At 48.0% G+C, this 9420-nt stretch overlaps 1 protein-coding gene across 1 annotated transcript in view; it reads left to right on the top strand.

Annotated features, from left to right (window-relative positions):
- pygo (pygopus family PHD finger) overlaps positions 1-9420 on the top strand; it is a 74464-nt gene that overhangs the window by 55017 nt on the left and 10027 nt on the right.

Below are 9420 nucleotides of genomic sequence, written 5' to 3'. Positions count from 1 at the left end.
ATGACGTGAGTAAGCGAGCGGTACCGCTTTTTTCTTCTCCCTCCCCTCCTCCTCCCCCCTCGGCGAGACGCTCACAACCAAATGCTGCTGCAGTTTTACGAAACTTTCGTCAGACCGCTGCTGTTTCTCCCGATAATGAATAATGAGAGAGAGAGAGAGAGAGAGAGAGAGAGAGAGGGAGAGAGCACGAGAAATAAACAGAATTATTACGCGTTCGCCGGTTAAACTGCTAAGTTAGACAACGAGATTCTTGTTCAGGGATTAAAGTCCCTAAGGATGATTAGGGATTACGGCCGAGCAACTTTTGTTGTTGCTGTCGAAGGGTGAGAACCAAGGATATACGAGGCAACTTTGGACGCACCGGAACTGCTCCTCGGTATGGCTTTATCCTTAATTATGACAAAAGTGTCCAATAATGAGACACACGTGTATTTGGATTATATATGTAATACGACTTATATTCGCAGAGCTCTGAATTGAGGCTGAAATATACCCGAAATATAAAGAGATGGAAGGGATCGGAAAGGAGAGAAAAGTACGGGGCTTGTCTTGTTTATTTCGAGCGTGAAATGAAGTAAGTTCGTACGCGAAGTCACAGAGCTGTGATTAGAAAAGTACAATTTCCAGCCGAAGAGACGATACTCGACAATGCCGCTTTGTGCCTCGAGAAGCTCTCCTCTCCGACCACCGCGATTGCCGCTGACAGATTTGCCTCCGGCGTATCCGACATACGAACGTCATTTTATCGGATTGTACGTTTTCGACTTTTCGTTCTCGCTCGTGTCGGTTGACGCAGTGTGCACACATATGCGCGCGCGCGCGCGCGCGAAGCTTCGTCTCGCAAATCGGTTTCTCGCGGAACTCCGAGAAACTCCGGACTGATCTCACGTCATCGGGGTGTAAGTCGCGTGGTCGATTTCACTCATTGCACAAAAAGGCAGCATCACCGAGGCACGGTCACGTTCTCGTTACGTCTTCGCGATGAAATCGGACACGATTTCGTTCGTGTGTCGTATATACGCACACATACACACACGTAAACTTACATAGACATTCAGCCACAGCCACCCACGTGTGTACAGACGCGGAAGCCTGACGGTCGTGACAATGTCGCGACACCGTCGTGCTTTGAACGCGAATTCATCCATTTTGATCTCGGAATAGACTCGGAGGGAGGCGCCTCAGAAGAAATCTCAGTTGTCAATTAAGTCGGTTGTTCACGGATACATTAAATATTGCATACCGTGGTGTAACGTCGCCGCGATGATATATTTAGTTCGCTCGCTAGACATGCATCGCAGATCGAGCAAAAATACCGCGGTTTTGTATTAATTTTAATCATCGACTCGTCGCCGACGAAGCTTATCTTAGTACTTTGTATATACGAACTTCTGATTGAGAAGGACTGAATGAGAGAAAGAGAAAGCGGGGGAGCGGGAAGAAAGAGAGATTCACAGGGTCGTAAAATTATCTCGAGAAACATCTGAGCGAGATATAATGATATCGGTGTCGGCGCTTGCCATTTCTCTCTTTCTCTTCTTGCTTCTCGAGAAACCGGATGCACGGATTACGCAATTTTCGTGTCTTTGAACTTGTGTATTTTTCGGAGCGAGCGTTCCTCCGAGCAGTTTGTGTATGCGCGTCCAGTTGCTCGACAATGCCGCTATAATGATAACGTACGGACTCGGTCCTATTAAATATTCCCGTATTCCGCCAACAAAATTAATCATCGCAATGTGAGGCAACAAATATATTCGCCGGTTATGTAAAAATACGCGCTTGTCTCGCGCGGTCGTATGTTCGCCGGTGCGGCTCGCCGCCTTTTTTCTGCCCTTTAATGTGGCATTTGCATCGTGAATTCCGCCGCTACTCCGTACTAGCGGATGCATTGGGAAGCAAAGTTGCATCGTTATAAAACGTCGGGCGATCCCGATAAAATTACCGACCTGTCTCTCGCCCTCGCTCTCTCTCTTTTTCTCGGACGAGTAACGAGTTAACGAGCGTATTTTTCGACGGGCGCGCGACGTCTCGGCTTACCGAGAGGGCACACGTTGCTCTCCCGCCGAGCCTTTTTTTCACGTTCCGCCGCGACTTTCCGACCTGGAAGCCAGAAAGAGCTTCCAATAAAATCGACGGGTTTAATGGGCGACTGGTGGGTGTGCAGTGCGACGCGACTCGACTCGACTCGACTCGACGCGTCGCGTCTCTTCGCTCGCGTTCGCGTCCCCATATTCGACGCGTTTGTGCTCTTCTACGACGATAACGGGCTTCGAAAGCCGGTGAATAAAAAAAAAAAAAAGAAGAAGAAGCAAGTCGACCAGAGGAGAGGTGAGGTCCGCCGTGAAAAATACGGTTAAGCCGACGGGACAGCGGACACGCAGTAGCTCAACCTCGCCGTCTACGGGAGTGACTGAGTGGAGCGATGACAAAGCAACAGCTAAAATCGCTTTTTGTATCAATGAAGACTGCATCAATCTGACCGCGAAGGACGCGTCTTGCTACAGCGCGGCTCGCGGAATATGTGAAAGCAAATGCGAACAAAGCCGCGATATATATACATACATATATACATACATATATATATACATACATATATATAATGCAACGCGAAGATAATGCTTATATCGGAAGCGCAATCGCCAAACGATCAAATCGGCGATTATTGATCGTAATTATTTAGCGATCATAATTGTCAAGTAGTCGGAATAATAGAGGCTGAATTAATCATTCGCCGCGCGACTGAACCGTCGATCGTTAATCATGAAAATGATCGCGCTGTCGATCGATTCGGACGATTGATAAACAGCGCGTTAAAATCGACGACGCGCCTTTTGACACGCGCGAATTAGCCGGCTCGGAGATTTTGCGTGGCCGAATTTTCCGCGCGAGGAAAATCCTCGTGCGACGTCCGGGCGAACACGACGGCGTATTTCAGAGAGAATGAGCACCACGCGGGATTTCCCCGTCGCGACTGGTCGGGCGGGGATCGCGCCGATTTACTCGGGATCTTCCTACTCGGGAAAAGATTTAATTTTCCGGGGTTAACGAGAAGTGTATATTTTTGTTCGGGGATTTTTTCGCACCATGCAGCTCCGCACCGTGCCGCGTCGCGCCCGACGGCATCCAAAAGAGGGCGGATTCCGACCCCTGTCGACGTGTCGAGCGATCACCTTCCCACCTCTCGTTCCGCGCGCTTCGATTTTTTCCGCGCTGCCTCTCCGTCATCGGCTTTGCCTTCGTTTTTCCTTTTTTTCTTTTTTCGTCACCCGACTAGGTTGTCGGGAGCTGTTTGAATGGGCGATCGTTTCGAGGCGATCCGATTGTTCCAACGGAACGAGTTTACCCCCGAAAAAAAAGAGAGAGAGAGAGAGAGAGTAAGAGAGGGAGGGGGAAGGAGGGATGGAAAAGTGAGAGAAGGAGAGGGGGAGAGAGATCGATGGCTTATTGTGCTGTTAGTCACGTCGTGTGACTCTTCGGAAGGGTGGCGAGGGGTACGGGTGAGACGCGCGATCGTAGGAGGGCGTGGGAAAGGGGCCGGGGAAGTTAATTCGCCTCTCGCATCAAGTTTATTTAACATTTGAAGTCGCTTAACGGTGTGCAATTGGTCTTTTCCCTCCCTTTGGCGGCGAGCCCTATGAATATTGAAACCCACCCCCGCTCCCGACTCTCAGCGTGAATTACGCGGCCTTAATTATTATTGAATTTAATAATAATTAAATTCAACGCGGCTCCCAATGAGATATTGATTTCAGCCGCTAGTAAGTTGTTACATATTAATTTTGCGAGCGTATCTTTAATGTTTTTTCAATTTATTGTCTGGTATATCGAGATCGATCGCGGCGTCATGATAACATAATCGGTACTGACGGCGCATTATGACTGCTGCTTGTTTTCGCCGTGAGAAAAATATGATATCTGCAGGCGAGCGCGGAAGCGCGCTACGGTCGCGAGGTATTAGGGAAAATTAGGGAAACTAACGTCGGTGATTAAGCCGACTTTAGCGGGAACGTGCTGAACGTAAATTCGCAGTGTCGCGCGAATGCGGTCTCGTTAATATCTCTTTTTTCCCCCCTTTTCGTCGACGCCTCGTTATTTATCAGGCTATTGGAAAATTCAGTGTTTTTACTTCTTTTTATCCCGGATCCTCGCAAATGGTTTTTTTCCGTTTTTACGTAGCGCGTAACAGCCATAACACGCGGGTAGTGTATATAACGAATTGCATAAATAAACGTTTCGCATTTCAATTCGCAGCGGAACGAAAGCACGTTGTTGCATTTATACATACGTATACATATACACATGGGGGTATGCATCGAGGTATATGTGTGTTTGTGTGTGTGTGTGTGTGTGTGTGTGTGTGTGGTGTGTGTGTGTGTGTGTGTGTGTGTGTGTGTGTGTGTGTGTGAGGGTAAGTGCACATAGTACAGCAGCTGGACGATTGGTCCTCCGCTGTAAATCCTCGACTGCCAAGTAAACTTACCGTGAGGTGGATCAGCGAACGCTAAACCGCCAGATTAGGGACGGGAAAAAGGATGAGGCTTGTTTTAACTCTTTTACGAGGGTTAATCTCCACCGGGAGAATTCGAATAACTAGCGCCGCGCAGCCGAGATACAAGGGACTGCGCCTCCGTCGAGGATATAAATTTAGATAAACAAGTTTTAATCACATTTCGTTGCTGGAAATTTTGCCGCTACAACGTTAACTGCAATTTAATTATGTTAATTGTACGCGAATTCAGCTGCTATCGTTACTCTCTCGGCGCGCGCTCGCGCGAGCGAGCGAGCGAGCGAGTGAGCGAGCGAGCGAGTGAGCGAGCGAGCGAGTGAGCGAACGGCGGGGGACGCGTCGCTCCGTGACCGGCGTAAAAAGAATCGCGTGTTTTAAATGCCCGAAAATGCCGAGATTGCGTGCCGCCGATAACGCGGCAACGGTGAGAGCTACGCGAAATTAATCGTTTAACATTAAATTTATCGATAGACCCGTTCTCTCTTTCTCTCTCCCCTCCCCCTCTGCCCCTTCTCTGGCCGTTTGAATCCCGCGCTTGATATTGGCCAGATTGAATAAACCGTCCGTGTTATTTAAATATTTATTCGCGGGGAATTACTCGCGTTGGTTTAATAAATTCAGCCATGATTTCCCCGTAGACTCGCTGGTGGAGCATCGGGGCTTGGCGGGGGGAGGGGAGGAGGCCAGGGCGTCGGCGGAAGTCGGAGAAAGAATATGAGAGATAAAGAAAATCCTTCCTTGCAGATCTCACGTCCACGTTGAAATCGCGGATCGCGCGGTGAACGCGATTTCCCGATTGTAGCCGGGGGGAGGATAACGCTCTCGTGCTAAACACGCCTGATGGTTATTCTGTTTCTCGACGATCGACCGCGACTTTTTATTCCGCCCCGATTGTATCGGGCGTTCACCGATATATCGGACTCCAACCACTTAACATGTATTCTCCATGTCCCACATGGGCTGGCCTTATTTGATGCATTTTCGTACTGCTGTCTCTGCCAGAAACGCGGCTTTATTTAGTATTCTCTGGAAGGCACGGTTCCTCTCAAGATATCGACAGATATCGTCACACGACAATTTTGGTGGTCGCCATTATGTGCGCTACGCTTTAAAATCAGGTGTAAGAGGTGGAGCGAAAAAGAGGGGGGGGAGAGAGAGAGAGAGAGAGCTTTCGCGTTCCTCGATTGAGAAAATGCACGAGACAAGACACACGATTTAACTCGGAAATAATGTCAGTATAACGACGAGTGAAATTCTCTCGGTTAGATTCACGATGAGCCGCGTTGCCTTCGTCTCTGGAAAACTGCGGATTTTGTTTCGCAAAGTGAACGGTTGCCCCGCGCGGTTTACGATTCGCGTCGAGTCGAGGAGAGAGAAGCGACTCCGTCGAGAAAGATCTCGCGCGGACGGCTGCAGGCGGCTATACTGTTCGCGTCATTTGTAGCCTGTAGAAAGTTGTCGGAGTTTCGACCGAGTGCAGCGTCTACTCCAGCCGAGTACAAAGCACAATTTTAAACCGCGTTGCTACTTATGCGTGACGAGCCTGCCAGGAAAGGTACAGAGAACGGCTCGCGTGGTGATTTGACACTTTTACTGACACTCCGCAGCCGAGATACTCGCGATCGACGGCTGCCGCGATAACGATAATCGGCGACGACGACGACGACGTTGAGTCAATCATCCTTCCGTCGTGAATGGCAACATCGTCGGCAACGAAAACAAACATATTGAACGCGATTCCGTCATTACAGGCCATTCGTTCGGCTCTCCTCCCCTCTCTCTCTCTCTCTCTCTCTCTCCCTCTCTTTCTCCGTTTCTCTCTTTCTCTTTCTCCGTTTCTCTCTTTATCGGAATCGTGTTTAATAGCGAGTTAATTTTTCGCGATAGGCCTGAACGAGCGAACAAGCAACGCGCAAACAACAACGGAGAGTAATTAACAGCGCGCCGAGTGCCTCTGATGAGGAACACGCGCGAGCGAACTCGGTGATTCTACGTTTTCACCCGCATCGCCCGTACGTAATGCGCCGTGAATGAGTCGCGTGATTACGAGCCTGTGAAAAAGAAATTCCAAGGTGAAAGTTCATGGGAACATGTTACGGTCCGCCGCGCCGTACCGGGTCGTTTGCTCAACAGGAGAAAGTGGGAAAAGTCGGATCGAGAGATAGTTGCTAAGTGGACACGTATAGATGCCCAGTTTTCCCGGAAACACCTTGCGTGGTTCTTGAACCTGAATAACGAAAGGAACAATAGAAACTGCTTTCCGATATGTATTCTCTCCTCTATTTCCTCCGTCTTAAATAATGTCTCGATATTTTGTCACAGTTTGCGCATGCAGAGACGCACAAGAAAGCAGAAGAAACTTTCGAGATGAAAATCTTCATTTAAGCTTCAGCGTTATTAAAACATAGCGGAATAATTGGTTCTAATAATTACGCACATATATTCGCGCATTTTAGCGTGATCACCGCAGGAAAGGAGAGAATCACGTGTCCCTATTCTGCTCGATTTCCCAATCTGTGCGAAGTACTCCCCCTCCTTTCCTTCTCTCTTCGGATAATTACTGTCTTCAATTGATCTTTTCGAACCCTCGGCAACGTGTTAGATAGATGTTTACACGAATCTCACGAAGAACGTAGCCGCCTCGTTTACGAGAGGGGACGGATAGGTAAGATCGAACGGCGCGCTCGTGAAGAAAAAGTTGCACGTCGGAGGCGGAGGTTGGGGTCGATCAGCTTGTCGGATTGTTGCGTGTGCGCTGCGTGCGTGATGGCCTCCGGTTTTTCTCCGGAGTTTGCCGCTGACATTATTGATTGAAAACTCGACGACTCGACGACGCGACGACTGCATTTCGGCGGGCGCGGGGGCGGGAGAACTCGCAGCACGTGGAGTGCCGCGGACCGCGGGAAATTGACACGGTTCGCATTCGCGCAAACATCGCCGTGTAATTATCGCCGTCAATCGCCTCGGCTCGGAAGGCAAATCGAGTGGCGGCTCTATCGGTACGAATGGCGATTACTCGTAAACATGTGCAGCTTCTTTTGTAAACAGCGAATATCGGACAGTACCGGAGCGCACGCGGCTACGGCGCGCCTCGCGTGCCGAGGCTCCGACGGCAATTACAAAATTACGCTAATTTCGAACGTTAAAATGTTAAGTATTGTCGAGCGCTCGCGCTCACGGCGATACTTAATATTTCACGTCGCAACGACACGGCGCTCGTGAAATTCATACTTCACTATTTTAATAAAAATATCGCGCGCGCGTGAGTTGTGGTATCCGATGCAAAGGATCGAACCGCTAATTTCACATAACAACCGGAGATGAGAATTTAATTTTCCTCTTTCTCTTTTTTTTTCTCGTTTTTTTTTTTTTTCTTTTTTTAACGTGAGGCGAGAAGCGTATTTTCATTCCGTGATATTTTAAGCGGGCCTCGCGCGGTCAATATTATCATGTAATAATTTCTACTGTGCGAATATTGACGAGTCGTATATTGAGGATTCGGTCAATATACGAAAACAATAAAAGCAAGTTTGGTCTTTATTGAAGCTTCGTCAATACATTGTGCACGGAAACATAGCGCAACGTCATGTTGCCAACATGAGTCTACTACAGTCGATAGTTATTGGAAAAATAACTGATAGCTATCCGAGCAATGGCTCTAATAAATCTTGAATCTGCAAAGATGTGCCGTGCTAATCTACAACGTCGTGTTATCGTAAATTGAACGGCCCTATCATCAATACTATCGTATCCGATATCGCGTGAATTGATGAGCTTTTCTAATACATCATAAAGCGATCGTCCTTCTCTTATTTTCCCTACAAATATGATATATATGTATAAAAAGTATCGGAACGGCGAAATATCTCGAAAACTGAGCATTTTGGAAAAAAATGTTTCAGACAAAAGTTATTCAAATTAATAGGCAGAAAAAGATGATATAATAAAAAAATTTGGACTTCCATTTAAAAAAAAGTAATGATCAGTGAATATCTCGAAAGTGACGCCACCTGTAAACAAAACGATATAGTCTTGTTTTATGTCCTCCTCGAAACCATACGACTTTTGTCGGAAACAATTTTTTCTAAAATGCTTAGTTTTCGAGATATTTCGCCGTCCCGGTACTCTTTACACACCTTGTGTATATATATATGAACATTCTACGCTTTTTCCTCAATGCGCTAAACGGAAGAACCTCGTGCGACCAAACTGAATTTCTCTTTGAACGTTGTCAACACAATCAACTCATCCCATCGGGATACAACGGTCGTTGAAACGAGACTCGAATTAAACGCTCTATTATCAAGCTTTAAAAACGAAAAAGAAACGAGAGTCGCGAAAGGAACGGGCGTGGTGTGTCGCTTCTTCGACGTCGAATGGACGTCGAGCGGCGAAAACTGCACGGGACGGGCGTACTTTCTTGAATCTCTTGAACGACGCTACATTTTCTCGCGAGGTGTATTAACGATCCGCCGAGCGCAAAGTGACTCGAGATACGATCCGCCATGGAGGAATCGTCCGAGTTAAATTCTTTATAAGGGACACCGAGGAATGCCGAAGTATCCTTGAGCAGCGGGTCAAGGATCGCTCCTCTCGACTCCGCTCGACGATGCAATCGACGCGTCCGTCCGGCATTGCGAAAGCGCGTTCCAGCGCTAATAAATCCGCGGATTGCCCTCACGTCGTGCGTGCCTGCGTGCGTGTGACTGCGTGCGCGCCATGAACGTATTTTTTACAGAAGCGCTTTTTATTTCTGGAAAATTAAAAACTCATTCCTGGAACACTTTGCGGGTCGTGGAACGTTAGTTCGTGGCGTCCTGCGAGGCGCACGGCGGAATTTTCACGAGGTTCTTCGCGGAAAATTTAATGTTCGTTCAACGGGCGAATTTTTAGATTACTTTACGCTCTAACGT

This window comes from Harpegnathos saltator, unplaced genomic scaffold (assembly GCF_003227715.2).
Source record: "Harpegnathos saltator strain DR-91 unplaced genomic scaffold, Hsal_v8.6 scaffold434, whole genome shotgun sequence".
NCBI classification, from domain to species: Eukaryota; Metazoa; Arthropoda; class Insecta; order Hymenoptera; family Formicidae; genus Harpegnathos; species Harpegnathos saltator.
Note: the sequence above shows the minus strand (reverse complement) of the source record. Positions and strands in the feature narration are given on the sequence as shown.